The sequence below is a fragment of the Patella vulgata genome, chromosome 5, assembly GCF_932274485.2.
Source record: "Patella vulgata chromosome 5, xgPatVulg1.2, whole genome shotgun sequence".
Taxonomy (NCBI): Eukaryota; Metazoa; Mollusca; class Gastropoda; family Patellidae; genus Patella; species Patella vulgata.
Window position 1 is genome coordinate 23,023,865 of NC_065883.2, and position 26,336 is coordinate 23,050,200.

General features: G+C 37.0%; 1 protein-coding gene across 2 annotated transcripts in view; it reads right to left on the reverse strand.

Annotated features, from left to right (window-relative positions):
* The window catches only part of LOC126821979 (uncharacterized), a 98,928-nt gene extending 73,362 nt beyond the window's left edge, over window positions 1-25,566 (reverse strand). Inside the window, exon 1 of one of the 2 annotated variants that reach the window (XM_050550670.2) lies at window positions 25,054-25,566. The gene's annotated coding sequence lies outside the window, so the exon portion shown is untranslated. Of the gene's footprint in view, window positions 1-10,827; window positions 11,179-25,053 lie in introns of those variants that run through there. The other variant, XM_050550671.2, reaches the window with a different exon arrangement.
* Window positions 25,567-26,336: the final 770 nt, after the last annotated feature.

Consider the following 26,336-nt stretch of genomic DNA (forward strand, 5'->3'; position numbering starts at 1 on the left):
ATACAGTGTGCTATGACGGAAATTTTGCCCGGACAGCGGCACTACGGCCTACTCTTATATCGAATTCCAACTGCCAAGGGATCTTTTACGTGCACGCCAATGTGTACACGGGACCTCGGTTTTTCGTCCCATCCGAACGACTAGAACCACGCCGGAAAATCTGGATGAACTTTCTCGGCCAATGCAGGGATCGAACACCCGACCTCCAGGCTAGCGAGCTAGCGTCTTACCCACTTAGCCACGTGATCCCCTGCAAGCAATAAACATCCATAACAAATAGTTTGGTTTATCCCACTTCTTATATTTTAAGATATTTCATTAAAAAAATCTCAATTTCATTTTCGTGCAACTTCATATTAATACCATTTTCTTTTCTATAAAATGAGAGTAAAACACGGAACATAATAATTATGGTCGAGATTAATGTGTATAGATATATTCTTTCATCATATATTATTGTAGACAAACCACGATAACACTATCGAGATTCCATAATTTATTTTCTAATATAATATAATTTTAAAGTTATCGACGAAATCATTACTTTAACTTTTTTTATTTGGCATTATAAACTTAAAAATTATCGATTCCAAAACATCGGCAGAAATGGAAGGTTGATGAGAGTAAACATTTAATCGAAGTTCTGCGGACCAGGAACCGAGCATGGTGCCATATGGTGTGACGTCATATATCTAATCGGTGTGTAATTGTCCAAGGAACAAGCATGTCAAGTTTCATGTCGATCATACTTGCATTGGCGAAGCTTTAGGCCTTTTCGAAGAACGTCGCTCCAAAGTACAAGCCGAGTAGCGCTTGGGGTTCAGTTTACTAATACTTAAATCTAATCTTGTTCTGGCAGTTTTAATGATCATCAACATATTATTCAAATAATAAATAGAACAGCAAATATTCCAATTTGATTCAAGTCATTTCTGTTGGTTACCAATACATCATCAAAGGAAAAGAAACAACTTTTAGTCACGGATTAGACAAAAGGTTGGGCTTATTGGAAATAAGGTTATTACAATAACCGATCATAACAAACTCACCTGACCAGAGATCGTGCGATGGTAGAAAGAACTATCATTGTTTCAGTGACCGCACAACGAAATTAAATGCCGAACTATTATGACTGTTCGGCAATTCCATTAATAACATCAGAGCTCGCATTACCATGGATTTCATGCTACTAAGGATAGTCATGGGATGCCAGTAGCAGATATCACATTTCTTATACAGCCAATTTGTATGATTAATATAATAGGGTGTTTTATATTAATTGAAAAAAAAATAATGCTAGATCACAGAATGATCGTATTTGGACGTCTTATTTGCCTAAAAGCTTTTTATCCTTTAAAATTTATTTGTCTTTTTATGTTAGAACATTAAATGACTGTATCATTAAGAAAGTCGTCGTTTAATGAAGTTTATTTTTCGACAATGTGTAAACGATCTAGCCACTGCTTCGGACTTCTCAAACTTTTATACAGATACACAGTGTTATTTTAATAAATATTTGTCGACCAGAAAGGAACCAGGACAATGAAGGGGAAAAGAACAATCCAGTAGACATTATTAAGACTGGTTAATCGGAGAAGTCAATAATATCTGGTTTTCAAATAATAAAAATACGAAGCTAGTGAGGCTCGGCTAATTAAAAACTTATGTAAGGTAATCTTTCTGTCTGGACGCGTGTTTACTAATATCAACAAAGGGAGTTAATCTTGTGTGATGTTTATCAACCGTCTATCATCTTGTCAAAGGCCATGTATCCATCGTAAAATAACATGGTAAAATCTGAAACCTTTTCCTCATAAACGCTTACTTAACGGTCGGACCCGGAACATTTCAATTCATTCAATAGTTATCCGTTTTCTTCTGAAGTTTCTGTGTGTTTGCTTCATCGTTTTCCTGGTAGTTTGTTGAGTATTATATGTATGCTTGAAGCCGCGGTGGCCGTGTAAGTAAGATGTGTTCGATCCCGGCGTTGTCCGAGAAAGTTCATCTGGATTTTCCGGCGTGGTTCGCACTTGGCAGTGATGCAGGACGGAGGGTCTACCAAGAGACAACGGATAGTCGTTCGGATGGGACGAAAACAGATGATCGTGTACACCTTGGCGAGTACGTAAACGAACCCTTGGTCGTCGGAATTCGATATGAGTAGGCCGTGGCACAATTCCCCTCATAGTACAATGTATGACGTATGTCCGTCTTGGTCAGCCCAGTTGAAGCAGAACAGCAGGACGTTTTTTACCCATAAATATTTCATTTATATGTATGTTGTGTTACAGTCTATTCTCGAAAGTGGAGCCAGATTGGCTCAGTGAGTATGGTACTGTTTCACTAACCAGGAGGGCCTGGTCGTTGGTGTGCACGTACAAGAACCCTTAACATAATTCCACGAAGGGCAAGCAGAAATGCGGATGTCCAGGAAAACAAAATTGCCCTCACAGCGCGTTTTCATAGTCTGGCATGAGCAGAAAAATAGGACCTTAATCCCCATTTCAATTTCTTTATCGAAAGTGCAAAGTCAACACGTTTTAACCACAATTTAGAAAGTAGCATATAATTTTTCGCCCGGGTATCAAAACATTGCAATACTTTTTATCAAGGGTGTAAAATGCTTTAGCTGTGGTGACATAAGGCATCGAAGCTGAGGCATTTCTTCACCTAAAACTTGTGAAATCGTTTTTAACCAAAGAGCCATTACGACCATAACTCGAGCAACCCCAATCAAATCACGAGTGTCAAGATGTTAAAATCCCGCACAATTGGATCATTCCAATCGATTTTTTTTTAACAATCTTATTTTACAAAAACAATTGGTTCCTGCAAGTTTTGCGAACGGTGTCACTCCAAGGGCCATGTTCAATATTTTGTCTGATGCTCCAAACACTAGTGACTGTCATAATATTTGATCACCATGATAGTTTAGCTTATTCAACAGTTTAAGAAGGGTGTGACAAATATTTATTGGATTTCCAATCCATGTGATTAGACGATAATAACCTAAAAACCAAACAAGAAATATTTTTCATAAATATTATAATCGGCTTTCAGTTTAATTAAATTCCGTATTAAAACAATATCACCAAAGACTTTACATATTGTCTGAGCGCCAACTGAACGTGAAATGAAAATATTGTGGACTTTATACAGAACTGATTTCATCTGGGACTGCTGGTGTGAAGTTGTGTATGAAGTGTATTGTCTGTGGCGTTTTACACCAACTGAACGTAGAATCAATTAATATATCGTGGACTGTATACAAAACTGATTTCATCTGGGACTAACAATAGTTCTTTTATTTACTGCTGATGAGAAGATGTGCATTATGATCCACCGTAGACATCAGCCGTTAGTTACATACTGTCTGTAACGTTCAAACCAACTTAATGTGGAATCAAAATATTATAGACTCCATACACAAATTACAAAAATGATGTCATCTACTGCTGCTGCGACGTTGTGTATGATGGTTCACGTTTTTATTTAGCGAATTTAACACACCAGGCAAAGTATGCTGAATTATCGACCTTGATAGTCATGATACTACTAGATTGTGACCTCTTAAGAGTAAACAAAATCAAACGTGTTCCTTTGTTTAAGATGCATAATTCTATCCGTTGGAGTTCGGGGTGGTCATTGCCAGAACCGTTACAGTATTAGCATCTATATGGATAAAGCAGAAGACATGTCATTAAGTTTAATGTCTTTCTGAAAAGCATTTATCCTATGACATGTCATAGTTCTAATCTTATACTTCCAATAGCATGCAAAAACCGACAATAGCTTAAATTATTAGATCCATGTTTAAACCAGACTGGTGACAATATAGGAAAATGCATGTAGACCATCATCCACACATCTGTACTTGACTCGTTAGTAGCATACATAATTATTCTGTGGTCACGGACAATAGGCCTGATACTGGTTCTGATGAAGTTTGGGTATTTGTTCACCAGACCAGTATCATCATTAGTAATTCCATCCATTCCATACGTTTAATTTGACCAAAAATTATCGACCCACAGAAGGGGACGGGGAATAAATCAGTATTGGTTGACATTTACAATGCCGCGTCTACCAGCTGTTTGAGCAAAGAGAAGAAACTGTAAGGGAATGTTAATTAACAAAGGACCTTCAAACAAGACAATCTGCTACACTTAATTAGTGAGTCAACAACATGCATAAAAACTTCATGACCCAGATTTTATCATGAATGATTTTCAGATCTTTATCAATTCCAGTTCCTAATTACGCATGCGCCCTTTTGTCACCCTACATGTATTTGTTGCGGAATCAAAGGAAGCGTGATGCAGAAGCTAAATTATACATTCCCAGTCAATTGACACCTCGTAGCATGGTCAAAAAGCAATTTGATGATGGGAGTTGAACTCGAATCAAAAGGAATTTTATCAGCTCAACCAATCATTAAGTCTTTGTAAGATGTCAATACGGGGACTTTGATGGAATTTACCATACATGTGTCATACAACACTGTAAATAAGATTCCAGTATAAAATCGTCTTAGTATTCAAAGTCGAAATTGAACGCTTTCGTGCTTTAGACGGGCGTAAATTCATTAAACGCTCTTCTACTGTCCACCAAAACCAGCATTAATGAACCTGGCGCTTAAGTTTATAATTTGAACAAATAACGTTTATGCTTCAAGGTTCATGGGTAACACAAAACTATATATAAATTCATAGTGGGAGAGACATTTAAAAATGAAATGAAATGGGGTTCAACATCCTACTCCTACTGGGCTAGTGAAGACGGCCATACGTCATGCAGTGAGGAAAATTTTGCCGGGAGAGCGGCACTATGGCCTACTCTTATTTCGAATTCCAACTGTCAAGGGTTCTTTTACGTGCACGCCAATGTGTACACGGGACCTCGGTTTTTCGTACCATCCGAACGACTATGCGTTGTTCCTCACGAGGCCCTTCATCCTGTACCACTACTCTTTTAGACATTTAAACGCTTACAAAATTGTCAATTCCAATATGTATATTCCTGTTTAATTGATGGATGGAATGGAGTAAATTTCATCAGCATCCATTTAAAGGTTAACATAATGTCCACATAAAGGAATGTCTATTGTCAATGTCGAAGCTTGGGAATCCATCTCATGCATGGAAGCTTTACATCCTCAGTGTTATAAAATTCCATTTTCCCTTTCGTTCTTTTTTGTTCGGATCCAGAAGATATCGAACGTTATTGTTTATCCACATTCTTGCCTTTATCAGTGGGGTATTCACATGTGTTGTTTATTTTAGGTCATAGACAAGCCTACATCCCCTTGATATACAGCATGCATTCTGACATCTGTTCTTCCATCTTGTTTTTTAAGAAAAATATCACGGGGTGATCCTGCCGCTGTTTGAAAACCAAACCAGTCTTTAATTATTGTTGAGAATAAATATATAAAAAAAACCCACAAAACAAATAATACATGGAGCCACTTCCGTTTCCTTTGAGGAAATCATAGAGTTGGCCGGAAATTTGTATGTTTGTTTGTCTGAATGTTTAAGTGTATCAGAACAAATGTCAAATGAAAGATAAAAGTGCAACTAAATTTGTTAGCAACGTGAACTCCTCAAATGAGAAGTGTTATCGAGTAGTAACTTCATTGTACTAGAATTCCCACGCAGATGCTAGCCTCATGGGTTTCCTCCAGGCCCTCCCAAGGCAAACGACACCTACGCGCAGGTGAATTATTGAAATAAAATCATTTAAATGAAAAGAAATGGGGTTTAACATCCTACTGTTCTGCTCCGAATTGGGCTAATAAAGACGGACATACGCCATACAGTGTGCTATGAGGGAAATTTTGCCCGGACAGCGGCACTATGGCCTACTCTTATATCGAATTCCAAATGTCAAGGGATCTTTTACGTGCACGCCAATGCGTTCACGGGACCTCGTTTTTTCGTCCCATCCGAACGACTATACAGCTGTCCATGTCATGCCTTCCGTTGTGCATCACTGACAAGGGGAACCACGCCAGAAAATCTGGCCAATGCAGGGATCGAACACCCGACCTCCAGGCTAGCGAGTCAGCGTCTTACCCGCTTAGCCACCTGACCCCTGATATAAAATTATACCTATGACCTAGATTGTATACAGAATAAACAACGTTCAAAACACAATTTTTAGGAAATTTTGTTCATAGATATGTAGTAAGGTGAATCATTGTTACCAGATCACAACAGACATATTATTTCACATGCTTTATACATAAATGGTTTCTACTGTTGACGAAATGTTTTTACCGAAAACAATATGTCCGAGTCCTTTAAATGCGACATAACGTGATTTAATTGTGCATAATATTCTTTTTCGTTCGTATCTCTGCATTGCTTAATTTCACAATTTGTGTATGAAAAATTAAACGTAATACGGGGTGTTTCCACGCCAAAGTGTGTTTAAAATAGCACTACTGATAGTCTAGGGTTATTAATTCCACCAAAGAGTACAACTCGGATTCGATGGACCTTTGATATCGGCACACAACAGAGTATTTGACTTGACACACCATTACTATATGGATCAATAGCCTTCATCCTTATCATTTCCATGAGCTTCTCCCGTTAGTGAGATTTGTAGACATAAGACTCTAGTGGTGATAACACCACCTCATATTATATAAGTGCTGGGATTATTTGTTCACATAGAAAGTTTGTGATATAAAACAACCGAGAAGTGCTGCTGATGGATTGGCTATCCAGGCAATATTGACCAACAGACATCAGTAAATACGAGGATAAAATACATCCATGTAGAGATTGTTTGAAAGGTTACTAAACGTCTGCTCGCTAATTTGCTTACCAATAATATTGGCGCCAAAATATGTCCTCTCGTCAATATGGCTGAAGCGGACCTGTTTGATCTGATGCGCGCGATAGCCGAGGGAGTCAAGTCCATTCAACGATTTCTGAGTTATAAGCGGTAAATAGACAAATTGTTATCAAATAGATGCCACGATTAGTCAAATAAACGATTTGTGTTGCGGATTATTCTACTCGTGGGCTATATTTGGCTCTACAGACTATCATAAGGTTGTAATGATTTAAAAAAAAAATTGTATTTTTTTACATGGAATGGTGATACATTTATTGAACCAAGTGAGTCTTAAAGGAGCTAAGTCGCTAATATTTGGGACCTAGAAATTGACACAAATGGGTCGCAACGCATACAATAATGTAATATGAATGTATATAAATTGATAACATTCAAACGTTTGTTTTTACTGTAATTTTTAATCAGTTAGGTTCGGCGAAATACGCCAGTATTCTCAATCGAATTTCAATCTCTTGCGTCTGGTTTTTCCAGTCTACAGATAAGAATATAGCGTCACCGTTTGACATGACTTGTGGAATATGCCTAGCCTCGTTTTTCGGGTCCCTTATTACAAATAGCGCTGAAACGCATTATGGTCCACGATTCGTGTACCAATTGTAAAATGTTTATTTTGTCTTAAATATTGGATATCAGAAGGCCATCTTTTCCCGGTAAGATCACAACATCAATGTTGATTTAAACCGACAAATAAATCGTGTTTTCAATGTCGAAGATTTTGGATGATATTGAGTTAGAGACTTAGTTACTTTAAGAGCAAGGGAAAAGGGGAATTATGAAATCGTCAACGTTATCCATAAATATCATCACTGTCTAAAGGTATAAATTAAATCAACTATGAAAAAGCAAACTAATTTCCCAAGGGGTATTTTAGGTGTAAAAAGGTGCAATGCAAACAAGTGTTATGATTATTTGATTGCTTTCTAAAACCACAATGTTGGCACCAAAAGTGTCGAGTTGAAGCCTCAAGTCAGACAAGATTCTGCCACTTTGATCATTAAGATATTTCATTGTTGAAATAATTTGGGAGTTTTCAATTTAAACGATGACTTTAAAGATTTGTATTTTTAGTTCAATAATTTCTGAAAATCGTTTGATCTTAAAATCATTCACGATTTCGTTTCGTGTCCTTTTAATTACAATTTTAATTTTGATTCTTGTTGCATCCAAATTTAAGAAAGAATGTTTGAAAGAATGCATCAAACGAAAGAATATGAAAAAAGTTGCGCCCATGAGTGGTGTAAAAGGTATGAGTCATGAGGGGACTAATAGCGAACTGGTTTTGATAATCACACAGAACAAAGACATAATTAAAGATTGCACATTCACCAATGGAAACTGAGACAGCCGTTTTTAAAATCCCGTGTCACCTTCCTTAAGCCAGCTCGTCCGTCCCCAACTTCATAATGCTATCATATAAGTCGTGTGTTTGCCATTAACAAACATGCATTAACTGTAATCTTCCGTCGCCATGGAAGGCTTCAGTGTCAGCAACACGTGTGAGCGTGCCCTTGTGCATGCTCATTTAACAAGTCTTTCGTTCCAGTAGTCATTTCACTGTTCATATCGATGAGAAAAATCTTCAAGACGCAAATGTCCCTTGTGACAAACTCTGAAGAAGGTGACCCTTAGTTTGACATTATTATACAATCAGCCAAGTCACGCGGAACCAATTTGTGCTGGCTGACTAGACATTGGCGTGCTTCTTCTCATGTCAAACTTCCTCTAACATTAAGACTCGTTTTTTTTTTAGCCACGATTGAATTATACGCCTTTCGAAAATTCAGCATCTATCTTCTAATTCATTACATGTTCTTATTTATTGCTGATTTTGTATATTATCTTTTACAAGACTAATAAATCGTTATAAACACAATATAAATCTACCCTTGGTTACATAGCTCTCTGGTAAAAAAATATCATCCAGGCAATGAATAATGCCACATAAGCGTTCAATATCTGGCTGATTTTCAGAGCTGTACATGTACATCAACCGGAGACTTAAAATCGAACACTTAGGATAAATTGCCCTTCTTCAATGACAAATTTAATTCTTGGCATGCTGTTCATCGATAAGAGAGCAAAAAAATAAGAAATTGTAATTTATATAGTCGGTTAGTTTTAACGATTGGGCAAATCAAAAGGTTATTGCGAAGTTACGTCAATGACAGGTTTTACATCTCTTCGGAAAACATAAAACGTGAAAACAAGAGCAAAAGCGAGCACCTGCTGTGCCGATCCATATACCAACATGCTGGAACAGAGAAAGTTCTACATCGACTTGTTCACACCATGGTGACGGATGCATATGTATGTATTTTAGGACATCAGGTTATCGAAATATCGAATACATTTACAAGGTTTTTACTTGTCAGGTAGTCTATGTTTTATATCAATGTGTCTTCAGGTAAACTTATATAAAATATATTAAATTTTACCATGACGTCACATTATAGTGGTTTAGGAAGCGTTTACACTTTAGCCATGTCACTAAAAATGTCAAAGATACACAAAAGACAAACTTGTAAATTAGCTAAGAACATTCCAAAACTGGCTAATAGGCAAAGTTAAAATGTATCATTTAGAAAAACTGATGCTCTGCAGGATTATGATACCACTCCGGTTCCATGTATTTGTTTAACCACGCCCTCACCCCACACACACGCGATAATGGACCCGATTGGTCTTTCGAAATGGGGGTTTAACGTCCTACTGTTCTGCACCAACTGGGCTAGTGAAGAAGGACTTGCGCCATGCAACGTGCAATGAGGGAAATTTTGCCCGGACAGCGGCGCCACGGCTCGTACGAGATAAATGAAAATTGAGGGTAACACAATGAGTGGAGGAGGGGATATCCAATGACGTGTAATACGAAGAGGAGGAAATGTCGGATAAATAAATAAATAAACAGAAAGATCCGTCATACTCAAACCCTAACGAGGATTGCATCAACACATACTGGGACCTAACGATTAACCCAATTTTAAACGCCCTGTCACGCAAATGGGCATCTCGATATGGGGTCATTAAAATGTGATTTATTGCTACTAATTAGTAATTAAAACTGGTAAATGTTTATGTCTTACATTAAGAAAGTTAACTATTTTTCCAGTTTAATAGCTTTAAGAGATGGGTTGCCTCAGCAAGATAGACTATTTAAACCTGTATGTATCGAAATCACAACTTGTAAGATACCAAGATTTAGATACATTTAAACATACTGCTGTGAGAAATTAGAACAAAACTTGTATAATGCTTAAAGGCCCTAGAATACATATTTCTTTGTGTTTCAACAGAAAAGTTTCTCTGTTGGAATTGTCATTAATTGCCTTCCATATTTTTGTCAAGTATTGTTTATAGTTGGTATATTAAAGCCTCTGAGCGCCCAGGATATCTAATCCAAATTTCTTTTTTAATCATCTAAATCACTATCACATAAAACGTGTTTAACACTATACTATAGCTGGGTGTGTTCACATCATGTGCAATACCTCAAATATGAGTATTTTCCGGCGTGGTTTCCCCTTGTCAGTGATGCAGGACGGAGTGCATGAAAAGAACAGCTGCCTGGTCGTTCGGATGGGACGAAAACAGAGGTCCAGTGTACACATTGGCGTCCACGTAAAAGATCCCTTGGTAGTTGGAATTCGATATAAGAGTAGGCCGTAGTGACACTGTCCGGGCAAAATCCCCCCCCCCCCATAGCACACTGTATAACGTATGCCCTTCTTCATTAGTCCAGTTCGGATCAGAACAGTAGGACGTTAAACCCCATTTCATTTCATTTCATTATGAGTAGTGAACAAATTCTTAAGTCGAGCCGAACATTTTTCAGCGCTTGTTTTTTTTTTAAATAGGGAAAATATTTAAGAAACGCTTCTTTAAACGCAGGTCTCCAGGTTTGGAGTCAACTTAGAACGATAATCGAGATGTTCACAGATAAATCAAAATTAAGGTACTTACCTGTTATATAGGAAACTAGATCCAGAATACATTAACAGGACTCCCTTCAGACGATGATCACGTATATAAGTGTTTCTGACTTATTTGAATCGTGTACATTGTTTCAGCGTGTTTAATAACAAACTACACGACTCATTGTAAGCAAGCATTCAATAATTTTGTAAGATAAACGATTAATGTCTGAAGTTATTTTCACAGATTCCTAACATTTCTCTGTCCAACACACGAATGAACAGAATCCCACAGCAGTCGTGTTATTGTAGTTATCATCAATGTAACACTCCTCTAGCTCTTGTTATTACAGCGAATTATCAACTCAGAAGGAGAAAAATTCCCGAGTGCCAGAATATTTAACTCTTTAAAAATAAGGAGAAAGTTCAATCGATGCACACCGACGAATTAACAAATTTCTTATAGTTAGAACATTCCTTAATAATTAATTTATAAGCGAGCAGAAAGTTTAAATTTGTTCCAATAATCCATTTCTTTATTTCAGAAATTTATGTAGCTAAATGAAACGTGTTTTTCAATCATGGCCATGTCCGTTACCACTGTGGAAGAGCAATCTTGCTGTGAATAGTTTAAAAATTCTGAAACTTGAAATTATCCTCATGAAATATTAAACTAACCTCCTGATTGCATGTCTATAAATCTTTCGCTTGAATTACAAAGATCGCAGTTGGGATTCTATATAGCAATGAAATAGCATCCTACTTATACACAGTTTATGAAGTTGATTCTATGTTTAAGACAAGTTTGCAGAGATAATCATTATTAACTGATGTAATTATGTATAAAACATGTATCTGTAAAGAATCGTAAATGGATTACGTTGATATTTATTGTACAATGATCGTTTTCTTTTCTTATCATTTAACATGGGTTCTTGGAAATATAAATCTAAATTTCGTATGTTTCTTGATTATTAGTAAAAGAAGGTACAACGAAATTACATCTGCGTGACAGCTTATGCACTTTAGTAGCACTTTATTTTAAATCGATCATCAATCGAAGACACAGCATATAACTGTGCAGAATAGTTCAAAATGTTTTAAACACTGCCATTAATAATTCTCACAACATCCATTGACAACATGTTTCTAGATATCATGAAAACTGACGAGACCGCATATAACAGTTACGAATAGTTCAGGATGTTTTTAAACACTGTCAATATAATTTTCACAACATACTGCTTGTAAATATCTCCATTTACAATATGTATCTAGATATCAGGAAAACCTTTGTGATATCTTAACGTATCATTTAACAGACTAACACCACGAGGAAAACAAGTATCCCACAAATGTCAAACAGAAGCTTTACACACATACCAACATGTACAACACAAAGATCGCTCATCTTAACCTGACCACTGCTCACTTTCAACTGACCACGAAACCCTTGACTGCATCACTGGACTTTCACTGACCACTTGTAAACACGTGTCTCTGGTTACATCTGACCCCTGGCATGGTCAGCACGAAAGGGTAAGGATCTGAATGGTGTCCCCTGTGGTGACCACTGTTCATGTCTGTTAAAACTGATAAGGGGTTTGACGGCCACCTCTTTCCTCAGATGTAGTTACACTACTGTTTTTGTTTGTTTGTAAAGAGAGACTCAAGCCCTTCATGCAGTTGATCCCAATAATGCTTAAAATGTTCTCTTTGACCAGTAACCCACCCACCCTGTTTTAAACATACTGTATACACAAAGAGACGTGTTCTGTACATGTTTTTTACATTAAGATATGTGTAGTGATCTACAGAATTTGATGCCTTTTACTATTAAAGGGGGGGGGGGACTTTTACGAAAAGGTGTTGTCGGAGATGTCACTTTTTTGGTAGCGGGCGTTAAAAGGACCGAACAGAACTGAAAGATGCATCCAATGGCTATATTAAAACCTCACAAGAATTCTAAAGAAGGAAAAGGGAAATTAGATAAAACAGAGAAAAAACATTATGAATTGATAACCAATATCACGCTAGGAATTTAAATTTCAGAGCGTACAAATAGAAAATCCCATATATCTTCGCGATTCTCCTGAAATATAATTAAGATTATTCAGGATGGTTTGGCACGGAGAATCAGTTGTTCAGCCCATAAATTAAAACACACATTAAACACTCTTGAGGGCAGGTTTCTTATCTTTTTAACGAGCATCTAACAAGCTATCTCTGGTCTAATGAGTAGATTAAGATGACAACAGTTCATCAATTACACGAGACCATGCTGTTGAAAATCTGAAATTATTTACGATCATATAATTGAAAACATCTAATCTTGGGAAGCCCCACTCGCTTGTATCATGTTTGCTCTTTACATTAACCCGTTGCTTTGGAAGATATGGTTTGTTTTCTTCTTGATAATGACCACAAGAATTGAGTATGTTCTGAATTTCACTGCAATTTGATTTTTAAGCGGCATACAGTTACCAGTTTTTGTTGTTTTTTTTTTTAATAAATCCGCGATCTAAGCTATCTGCGAGCCGCGGTGGCGGAATGAGTAAGGCGCTGACTCGGTAGCCTTGAGATCTCGGATTGGACCCCGGTGTTGGCTGAGAAAGTTCCTCGGGATTTTACGATGTGGTGTCCACTTGTCAGTGGTGTATGGAACAACGTCTAGTCGTTAGGATGTTACGAAAATCAGGGGTCCCCTGCACGTGGGGTGCATGTAAAATAACCCTTGTTATTCAATTGATGTCTGGCCAAAATTCCCCCCACGGCATACTGCATGATGTAAGCCCGTGTTCATAAACCCGACTGGAGCAGAAAAGTAAGACGTTAAACCCCATTCATAAGCTATCTACTGCTATAGTGAATTCGGTTCCATTATTATAATAAGACATGACACTAGAAATTCAGCAACCGGAACGGATTACCAGTTCATCACGGGGTTTCATCCATAGAAGGCAACACCCACTGCCCACGGTCATAGGAACGTTCATGATGTTGTGTTTTGTATCTCAGCTGTGATCAACAAATAGAGACACTGATGGTGACGGATTAGAACAAAAATCCTACTGAGTAGCCTTCAACAATATTTGTTCCTGTGATCTAGAAAATTGGCCAATTTGTAGCGAGTTAATAATCACTGTGAAGAACCGAGTAACGACTATATAGCATGAGGTAGTTGGTGGCCTGGGTATCCTACTGTGTAAATTGCTTCTTTAAAAGACCAATATGCTACCCCTAACCATTCTGACACTCACTAACAAGCTAGTTCGGCTTCTGTGTGACCTTTTAATGTAGGGGGTTAATAGCTATGTATTTTGTAAATCTATTTCGACAGAATCTGTGCTATCGGTAGGTCCATTCTTTAGAATACTAATAATAATGTTTATTTCGGAAAGGGGCCACATATCCATCATGCAAATAATAGCATTAAGTCAAATTGTGAGTTTTTGCCCCCATGCTTGTATGTGACATGGAGTTGGGTTACCTTCCCAACCTCGCGGATTTTTTCCGGTTCCTCACACAAGCGAATTAGTGAAATAAAATTGTACATGTTAGTCCGGAAATGACCTGGTTTAAATTCGGAGTCAATTTCGTACTTATTGCTGTTTAAAAAAAAATCCTTATTTTAAGGTTAAAGTACGGGCGACTTACACCAGTTTAGTACATAGTACTGATATAAAGCTCACAGTAAAAATAAAACTGGCTGCATTATCAACGAGAGCGAGAACACCCGCCATTCGGAAGTTATTATCAAAGGACGACCGCTCAACGAGTAGTGACCTCTTTCACCAGATGACCAATTGACCACTAAATTAACTGACCGTGTAAATAAACTGAAGACCTTGAGTGACGGCCCGACACCTTGCTCTGTTGAAAGAGTAACCAGACACCACCAGTCTGTGATTTTTTGATTTGACAATCTGCGTCGAGTTACGGTTCGAGGACTGGTATCTGTTTTACCCGACGTTTGTAATAATTCTGGTTCAACCTATTGCTCAATTTATATATGGTATTTATATATTTTCCGGTTTTAATCACTTGCAAAAATGTCCCGTCTTCATTAGCCCGTGCAAAAATGTCCTGTCTTCATTAGCCCAGTCGGGCTAAGTAAAACTTAACCAAATCGGGTTCTAAGCCAACCGCAGAGCCGGGCTGGAAAAATTGTAATTAGAGGGAAATGAAATGGATTTTAACGTCCTACTGTTCTGCTCCTAACCTGGGCTAATGAAGACAGGCATACACCATACAGTGTGCTATGAGAGAAATTTTGCCCGGGCAGCGGCGCTACGGCCTACTCTTATATCGAATTCCAACTGCCAAGGGATCTTTTAAGTGCACGCCAATGTGTACACGGGACCTCGGTTTTTCGTCCCATCCGAACGACTAGACAGCTGTCCTTGTCAGGCCCTCCGTCCTGCATCACTGACAAGGGGAAACCACGCCGGAAAATCTGGATGAACTTTCTAGGCCAATGCAGGGATCGAACACCCGACCTCCAGGCTAGCGAGCCAGCGTCTTACCCACTTAGCCACGTGATCCCCCGTAATTAGAGGGAAGACGATTTAACATTATCGATAATTACTTTAATTTCTACATAAAATTTTATAAAATTGTAAAAAAGGTATTAGGTTCTGAGTAGCTCTATTAACTCTACACATGCCGCTTTTATATTTATTTATTGAAAAATATTAAATTTTATGGTTTATATCGTGTAACTACTAGATTAAAGATATTAACTCAAGTGTCTAAAGAATGTAGTCAATATTAAACGTCGATGCTTATAAGTGCCAAGTGTATACCAACAAATTATGGAGAAGCGAAAGCGGTTCAATACTATTTTCCAGACTAACTGATGTACACGCGGTTCATGGCTCGACAAACTGGTTATAATACCCAGACAACACATGGCTAAATGAGAAAACTGACCGCTTGACCAGTTTAAAAGCTCATCAATATCCTGTCTGGCCCCACCGATAGATGGACGTAAGTCGTAATAATATTACGAAAGCAATGGCTTCCAGTCATAACAGAATTAGACAGAGTAAGTATATTATGCCAACCAAATGAAATAATCAAAAGGAACATTCATACAGTATCAAAGACTTCTAATTCCCTGTAAATCGAGTCAAAACTGTATTACTGTCAACTAGTCTCTTGATCTTGTCTTTTCGTGGCCTTATAAAAAAAAATCAATGAAAATTTATCAAATCCTATCAATTGTTTGATATAGGATGAGCCTTGATATAGGATGAGCCTATCTAAATCTTCATCACTGCGGTAGTTAAATTATCGATCAAAATACAAGAACACTACGCAATCTTTGTGAACTTCCCCAATAAATTAGAAGTGGTATCAGGGACGTTCTGGAACTGGTGCGCATACCATGCCTTGTGTATCCTACCATCGTTGATCCACAAACTTTGATTCATGAATAGCCAGATACTTTTGACCAGATGGACAGTGTGCTTCAAAGGGTAATTTATACAATCTATTAGACAATGGAGAGAACAGCGGTCATACATGTTTATACACAATCAAAAGTTCTTAAACAAAACCCCCCAAAAACATTTTGTAACAAAACTCATTCAAATATAATAAATTTAAGTTCTTGAAGGTCTTTTTTACACGCAGATGTGCTTGGTGACACGACAACAGCCGTATGTACATTAAAATGGTGCAGATTTTTGACTGATATTTTGTGCCTTTAAGGTAGTATAGAATCTTCCAAAAAATAAAAGAAGCATAACCTTGAGACATCAAGTTTAATTGATGAAGACGCGTAGACAAAATCATTAATCTTTTAAGCTAATTAACACGTACTAATTAATACCACGTGGAATAATATGACGTTGCACCAACATCCTCTGCACCGTCTGTAGGTAATACTAGAGGGACAACTTGTCGGGTATCATTAACTCATTCATCTCTCACATTACGTCATATTTGGTCTTCGGCGTTAGAACGTGAAACGTGTCTGCACTAAACAAGTTAAAGACAACAAAACGGATCCTAATAGATTATGAAATCTTAGCGAATTTTATTATGCAATCGTGTAATCATTTTAATGTGATTAAGAGCGTTAACCACAAGAGTATGATCTATGTAAATATACATACAAATATACTCGTTTAAATCCCCCCCCCCCTTAAAATTTACTTCACAGATATTAAAAAAACGTTGTTTCTGCTTGAAGTCAACTTGTTTACCCCAATAACATACAATTGTTCAAATGGCGTTTCGTATAACAAAATAATAACCTATTTCATATTAAGTTTACAGAATCCGCTGTATGACACTGCCTTACTAACCTGGAGGTCCCAAGTTCACTTCCGGTGTTGGCCGAGAAAGTTCTTCGGACTTTCCGGCGTGGTTTTTACTTGTTAGTCGTACAGGGCCGAAGACCTGGTAAGGAACAGCTTCTAGTCATTCGGTTGGGACGGAAAACCGAGGCCCCGTGTACACGTATGCATGCCCGTAAAAGAACCCTTGACACATAGAATTCGAAATAAGTGTAGACGATAGCGCCGCTGTCCGGGCAGACGTCGTATGCCCGTATGCATTATCCCGGATGGAGTAGAAAACTATGACGTTAACCCATTGCATTCAATTCATTCAGTCTTTGAATTCTTCGAAACGGTATTTTGTTCAGCCGCAATGGGTCGTTATTGTCACCAAATCCTATTCAAGTGTTACTACTAACTCGTTGCGGTGTGAATGAGGTTGGGGATAACTGTGTCATTCTGCTACTATTAGCTAGGGGTTAACGCCGGCTTCCACCGAGGGTGATATCGCACACAATACTCTTGTGTTATTCACACAATGCTCTATTTTATATTTAACAATTAGTTTGTTCCCGCAGTTTGTTAATCAAATATGTCAATATTATATTCACAGGGAACTAGGAATCATTTTTACGTTTAAAAGACAAGCTTTACAGAAAGTTTAAAAAAGACTTACATGTTATTGATTTTGCACTAATAAATGGAGTCAAAAGAACTTTATATCTTTAAATAGAATCTTTGAGCAAAAAAAAACCATAAATGGCATTTGTTAATAGTTCATTCAGCGAACACGTAATTACAACCAAAAAACACAAAAAATCTGAATGGACAAAAAGTAATTTACTAGATGTACAAAACATTTTTGATTAACATGAATTTATGAACTATTAATCGCCAGAATTTAGAAACGTTATACAGCCGTAAACAGTGGACGTCGCTGGATCATCTTCTGAAATTGAAGTGTTTTTATAGCTTACAATATCTGTGTTTTGTCTTGACTATTTAATCACCTTCTTGGTTCATAGCTCTTTTTTTTTATGTGTGGCGCTGCTCTCCTGTAATTTAAGTATTCGAAGACACAGATCTTCTTAAAATTAGAAAAGGGTGTCAGTGCAACGAAGTCTTAGCATTACGACATTAGGATCGCTTTAGCCAAGTTACTGGTTACGGACGATGATGCCTTGTTTGCAACCGTTATCCAGTGAGACGGCTAACAAAGCGTTATCCAGCTAAATAGCGCGGTGTTATTTCATGATATATAGGGACTATCATATGGAGCTTTAATCGCCACTCAGTTGGAAAAAGTCAAATTAAAACAAATGGTGTGAGAAATTAAATCTGCTATGGTAGGTTTTAGATTAAACGTCGAATTAAACGGAACGTTTTATGAGAACAAAGAAAATATTTTATTACTAATAAGTCCGAATGAAATCCAGTTTTTCATTTAATTAATTTCTAGCGCTTGTTTTTAGAATCGTACTTTACGATAAAAACAGTTCACCTCTTCAAAGAAAGTCATAAATCATGAATTGTCAAAGTATTGGAAATAAAACAGATATAAGGATTGGTAAGAGAATAAACGGTTTAAGTATTCCTCTGTTGATTGACTTTATATTTGCCCAATAAGCTCAACTGCATCCTTGAATAAAGAATTAGATAGAAAGAATTTACAGTGTGATGCTTTTGGGATTTGAGATGCGTTAACAAGCACTTTATCATCTCGCTATATATCAACGTATGACTGAGGTTTTTGGCTACCACGTAAACTTATTTCAATAGGCGGATGGTGAGTTATTGTCGAACTTTTTACCAAGATCGTATATTTTGTATCTCCCTTGAGGGTCCTCTGATGAATACTCTTATGCACGTGAATGCATCCAGAGAGTCTAGTATATGTACCGCGACTGATATAGAACCGAAATTTGAAAAGTAGCAAGATAGCAAAATCTGTTTTATCCAAGATCGTTTAGAAATTATTATTCCATGCCACAGAAACTGGATTATACTTTGGGGAAATATATAATTCTGAACTCCACACCTTATTAGCTAAATGATGGATTGTACAAAATTGAAAGTTTTACTTATCAATCATTTCTACTTCAACTCTTGAAATATAAATTGTTTTATGGAAACTTCCCTGGATTTATATAGCGCTAATTAAGATTGCATAATTAAGAATGGTGTCACTTCTCATTTGTATGCAAAAGTCGCAGAGCTACCATTATATAAAATCATGGATCCACGGTGGCTAGGCGGATAAGACGCTGGCTCGCTAATCTAGAGGTCGGGTGTTCGAGAAAGTTCATCCAGATTTCCCGGCAGGGTTCCCCTTTGTCATTGGAGCAGGACAGCGTATGGTACGAAAAACCGAGATAATGTGTACACATCGGTGTGCACGTAAAAGATCCCTTGGCAGTTGTAGTGCCGCTGTCCGGGCAAAATTTCCCTCATAGCAAACTGGCGTATGCCCGTCTTCGATCATCAACCCAGTCCGAGCAGAACAGTAGGGCGTTAAACTCTATTTCATTTCTATATAAAACAGGACTTCTGGTATTATTATTATATGATCTACCTAGTAATAATCTGGGATTTGGGTGCTAATTACCATACATTTGATTTAAAGAAGACTCCATTTGTTAAACACCTTGATGGAGATTATCATTATTTAATAACGTAAACTAGCTAGAGAGAATCAGTGAGTATTGTGACTGGTTGACGGAATGTAAGATAGTAGACTTCCGTTGTCAGTGTGTTCCTCACCTTGATATATTATCTTTTAGAGGCATATCTGCTGATAAAGAATAGGTTCCAGTCGAGTTATTTGCCCCTGAATCTCTCTTACGAATGTAAACTTAATAGACGTTAAACATTATACTTAGTCACATCTTGATGTTATTTTTGAAAAAAGATTTTCCACAATACAGGCGTCCGTGCGCAAAACCACATGTCATTCCATCCAAACGACTAGGCGCTATTCTGGTGTTTTCTCCGGGTCCTCCGGTTTCCTCCCACTGCTAAATTATTGAAATAAAATTAAACCATATGTTAGTCCCGAAATGACTTAGATTGTGTCGAGTGGACGTTAAACCCCATTTCTCTCTCTCACTCTCGCTATTCTGGTGTAAGATCTGTAGCCATTAGCAACACCCTGAATGTTTTCCTTGGGCGACTTTGAATTCAATTCGCGTGTTGTCACAGCACAAATATGCCAACAGTATTGACATGCATTATATTTATTGTTACTTCCAAACTGTGCCATAATATTTTAAATACGTTATGCATTTTATACCTATTAAAGTTATATCGCGTGTATTCATATTATATTTTCATGACATCAACGTGTCTAACAAGTGCGCTTTAGATCATACGGTCGACATTTGAGTCAAGAGGCTGGTTTCGATCACAAACGTGAACGTGACAAGGAGTGGGGTTGTCTGTCCGACCTGGTGGGTAGTCTGTGGGTTCCATCCACTACCGAATACCCCTACGCAGAAGCGAATTATTGAAATAAAATTGAATCATATATTAATCCCGTCGTAGGACAATTCAATCTGTCTTGTAGCTAGTATCACTAACACGACATCACTTTTTTATCTCTAGATGGCAGAAATAAAAGAAAGACGGCTAAAAGACATTATCCTGACTGTAAAACCATTGATAGACCATGGCCAAGATTTAACGATAAGATAAAAAGAATAACGTATAAACTTCAATTAATTTAAGAAAATAAAAAACATCTTTTTTCTTGTTCACCAGGTGTCGCGTCTATCAGACAGTAATCTGGCGGAGACGTAAACCGTGACATTACCTATGTTTAACCAATGATAGTGTTACTGTTTTCAATTACACGACTACTCAGGGGAACCGTAAAATATATCGTACACGTCCCCGTTCTTATTCACCAGACAAATAAATCTTTTAAAACTTCTGTCACCATCTTCTTCTTATGATCAACCAAATATGGCGTCGCTATCGAGGTGTATAATTAGCTATTAAAGGTGGCGCTAAATTGGAGGTTTTTCATCACCGACCGTCTTATCTTCCTCCTTGTGTTTTTAATATTCTGTCGTCTTAAGAAAAAGCACCAGGTTTACAAGCCTATAAATATGTTTTAATGGGGCTTTAGCATTTCAAAGCCTGTAAATTTTATAAATTAGTAGAGGATTTAATATTTTTTCCAGACAATTAATGATAGCCAGAGTTTATTTATAGTCACATAAACTTGATGTTATCCGTCTTAACATTTCTCAAACAACAATGATTTAGATTTTACAACAAACATTAAGAAGAGAAAAGAAACAAAACAGGAATTAAAGAACAGAAGTTTACATAAACTTTTTTCCCGATCTATAAATCTGCGCTTGGAAACATTTCTTGACTCTTTCAGGGTTACACCCGATAATGAGTATATAGCCTCAAACGCTTCCATTATTCGTTTGCAACATCATTAAATTGAGAATTGGCTCTAATCAACAGATAAGCACAACAAACAACATAAATTTTGATCCATTTTTTATTCAACAACCCATGGAGCCCGGAATAGCCTGGAGTGAAGGTTGACCTGAGGTCAGTCTGAGCTATGTTGTTGATATTGTTCTCCTGATCTAATTAGTGATAACTATGTCTGCTTATCGACTATAAAGAGCTGGACATATTTATATTTACAGGTTTAGTCTATACAAACATTGGACATCATGCTCATAAAGTAAATAAATCCGCTTCATTTATTTTCTCTTTTCACGGACTTAAATCCTCAAATCCAAACAATCCAGCAAGTCTATTAAATACTAATTCCTACTGATTATCACCAGTTATTTATAGTTTTTAGAGTAAACGTTGGTCCAATTATTGGCTTATGAAGGAGATAAATGAAAGTGATGGAAAATAAACATTGATTTAGTTTGTTTATTTGTTATAAATGGCCTCTAGGGGTTCTACAGGGCGCACTACTGTGCTCTATTATATTTACACTGATTGACAGTAATAATCCAAAACACTAGATCGCACTTAACCTCGCAGAATCCTATCTATTGATAGTCTTCTCTACCGCCCTCACAACAGATGGCACGGGTCTGGATCACCTAAATAAAAATAATGTTGTGCGGTGGCAATCCAATCTGACCGACACTTATATGGTCAAGTGCATGTCCTTTTATATTCTTTTATTAATTAATCCTTTTCTGTGGTTCTATAATGAACTGGTTGGTTTTCTTTAAATTACATATACTGTATATGTATTCGGTTTATTAAAAAATCTTACTACTTTTTTGTTTTGTTTCTTGATTTCCTTCTTTGATAATCAAGATATTAAGAAAACAAATAATAGAGTTTTAGTTATGTTTATATTCGAAGCTAAAGCAATAATATGATAACGAACAGGAAAAATAAAACGCCATAATAAGATGTTTATTAAATCTGTAACAAATGAAATAACTATAGTATTAATATTTGATCAACCCTTCATTCGAATATGGCGGCAAGGTAGGATATACCACATAACGTAGCGCAGTAATCATCAGACATAGCGCGAGGTGACGTCCGACAAGTTACGGATGTTTTAAAACAGTTTACCCGAAACTCATTACATTAGTACTCGCCAGCTCGTAATTATTTTCTTGGAAGTTCAGATATATTACCAACAGAAAGTAGCACATTTATAGTTCCTACTCCCAATAGAACACATGTTCAATATTTAATTTGCTATGGCATAGGCTATATAATATATTATAATAAAATATACGAAACCCTAAAACAAATTATCACATGTTATTTATGAAATGACCTGACCGCGTCGGTTTCGCAATATTTTCCATCTACAGTTTCATTGTGGATATCTTAACCATTGTCATAGTACACGTCTGGACGTAACTACTCGATATAAAAAGTGTTACATCTCATTAAATATTTACAAGGAGAATATGTTGAACGGTAAAATTAACTTATGTGTAGCTGGAAGGAATGGAAGGATATGTGTAGTTAACTGAAGATGTTCTAATTGATCCATGGCATCAGGTGGCGTCAACATGATAAAGGTGACAGAAGAGACAAACTGTTATTGAATCTATAGAAATACTACGTCTGTATAGTTTATTGTTATTGTCTGAATGTCCATCTTACTTTTCAATAATTTCTAGTATGATGGTAAATATTTCATAATTATTTTTTTCTTTAAATTTTAACTTTTCTATAAAAGAAAAAGGTGCATTTTCGTCTGACAAATTGCCTTTGACGTACATATATTATTCAGCGTTCTAAATTCATTACGAATTCTTGCTATTAACCGTTTAGAATCACAGCTACATGGTGGACATATATTGTCTACAAGGTCTATGTTAACCGAACATCTGATACCGTTTATTGCGTTTTTCCTTACAATCGTTCGATTGCGTGTTTTCATTTTACAACTAATAGACAGTTCCCATCTACAAAGGATCTTAGGATAGCGCGGACTTCCAGTCCATCTCGCCAACAAAGAATTCTTAGCTATGGATAGTACTATCATTGTTTTTCCCATCTCGTGTACGACACCCCCGTCACCTTACAGCTAACCGGCCCAATGGTTTGGACATACATGTATTTCAAAAGTCGAATGCTACTGGGTAAAAGATGAGTTATTAGTAACTAGAAGAGTTACTAGTTCAGTGAATCAACAAAACTGTACTACAACAGTTTATCTCCCCAAATAAGAAGTGGCAGTATGCAACCCAGGCTCTAGCAAACTAATTTCCTATGCACAGTTATCTAGAACGCTACTTGTGTTCGCATGACACCCATCGCTTCTAGCAGAATACAGCAATAGATAGATTCCAACTGGATACAACTGACCGAAAATGACATGTCGAGATTTTTACATTCGTTTTTGTTTATTTATAAAATTGTTCCATTAATTCTGTGTGGTTGTTCATTAACGATATGTTATCTAAGTTAAACTAAGCATGATAAATCTGTTCAAATGAATCGGTTCAAATTAAACCAGAGTGTAAAAATATGTTCAATAATCCTTCCCGGGGGTATAGGAACATTTATAACGGTAAATTGCATGTTTACCGTCAACTACTGCTACTTACGATCATCATTCACAGTCGTCAATCTGATGCTTGATACCAAGTTAAGTTTATTGATAAAAGTAAATCTAGTTAAATCACTTTTAATGTGTGACTGATGTTAACTTGGTCACTTTCCGCATCGATAAGCCTGATACTAATCGATTTTATGCCTTCATTTACATTCACAAAACGTAGAGAGTGGTTTTATAAAGTAACTTGCAGTTTCTAGGCATGTAGTCAGTGCTGTCATTGATAAGACCAGGAGATTAAAGTCAGGAATTTACCAGTTGACGAGATAAAGATGCCAGAGAAAATAACGCAATCTTTTTTAAAAGATGAAAACCATATTGAAAAGGTCAGAATTGATGCAGTGATTCTTGATTTAAATCGTGTCTTTAAACTAGATATCAAATGGTTTTAAAAAAGTATAAAAAATTGACATTTTGTTTTGAATTTGAAAAAAACATTTAAATCACCCTTGCAAGGCACATTGAAAAATATTTAGAAAAAATTTATGCATGTCTCAAATGACCTCCCCTCCCAGCGGCAAACAAACAAGGAAAGCCCTCGGTGGCTTAAACATGCCCGGGATGACCATTACAGCTCCGTCAACAAACAATGGTGTCTTAAAACGCATCGCTGTACGTCCCAAAAAGGCCTGGTAAATACGCATGGTCACCATTAAATCCCTAAAGTAAACGTGGTGTGTACCCCTTTAAATACTTTAGATTACATGTTGCAGTCAAGGAAGTAATTTGTCAAACCCGGGGTGAAGAAAATTCAATTGATCTTCCTATTTGTAGTCGAAAAGTACTATATAAATTGACCAACTAGAAAACTGGGTGGACACTTTGTTTACATCTGGGAGTGGGTATCCTCATGACACTGCATTGAAATGCCCATGGCAGAACAGCAAACATAAATTGGTATGTTAGAACTTACCTTCAGAAGATCTCAAATATATATTCCAAGATATTGTTTGACGCATCTGATTACAGTTCTTTTAATATTAGTTCATCAAAACACCTATCAATGTCCGGAAAAACGTACATTTCATTCCTCAAGATTACTGTAGTTGACACTGGCGTCAGCTAAATGATATAAGAGTTCAAAGGAACCCCCGCCGTGGATAGTTGGGTTTCACGACTCTCCTCACACTTTAGTAAATAACAACAACAATCTGTCTTACGTTGTAAGGTAAATCGGATGACACTCTTCACTGTAAGAATAACTTTGTACAAATTTCAGTTGATTTGTGCACATGCAAAGACTAAAACCCGCCCTACTTCATCACAATAACACATGTGAAGGAATTTAATTCAGTATCTTCTCAGTCATCTTATAATACGCTGGTCATATTACACTGGCCAACTATCTGTTGGAGAAAAAATAATGATAGTGAAACCATAACGTTACTGGACTGTAAACGCCACTACGATCGATCTCCGCAGAACTGATTCTATTCCATTTCACACAGGCAGATATCCACGACCAGTGTAATCTCTAATACCTCTAAGCTTTACTGTGGTATTGCCGATACCCGCGTGTCATCGGTTCCTCATTTCTCCCCGTTCTTTTTGCCTCCTGTGCGGTGAGGAGGAATAACGCGAGTTGTCCATTGCTCTCAACACGACCGCGAGGAAACGTTCGGGGGGTAATTGCAATAATCACGTGACAGACCAGCTTTTCTTCGATTATTTGATGGTTAGTATTCTAGTTTACTCGTTCAAGGAGTCGAGGCCTCTTTTACTTTTTTCACTCACCGTATGATCTTATTGTGTTACTAATGCACTCCGGTTTTAGAGCAAATAGCAAGCCACCAGCCCATGAAATTTGTTCATTAATAAGTTAGAATGGAAAAACCAATGCTCCGCAAAGTGAATGCCGTGTTTATTTATAAAAGCTAATTACTTTATCATTTAAAAAAATTAAATATTTATTTTAGCCGGGTTAACTTAATTGAGCATCATCAAGGATTAACAATCCACTCGTCAGTCTAAAGAGACTTGATCTTTCATCAAACAAAATGTAGTTTGGTTCTAATTGTATTAACTCAGCATGGTAGCGAGGTGCGGGCGCGAGTACACAGCCAATGGTATCTCTAGAGAGTTCCGTGGGTGAGAATATTGTTTATAAACTGACTGTAAATATGTTTCTTGTAGTATATCATGAGCAAAAGAGTCCACAAACTACGTGAGAACATTTACTTCTTTAGAGGCCCCCTA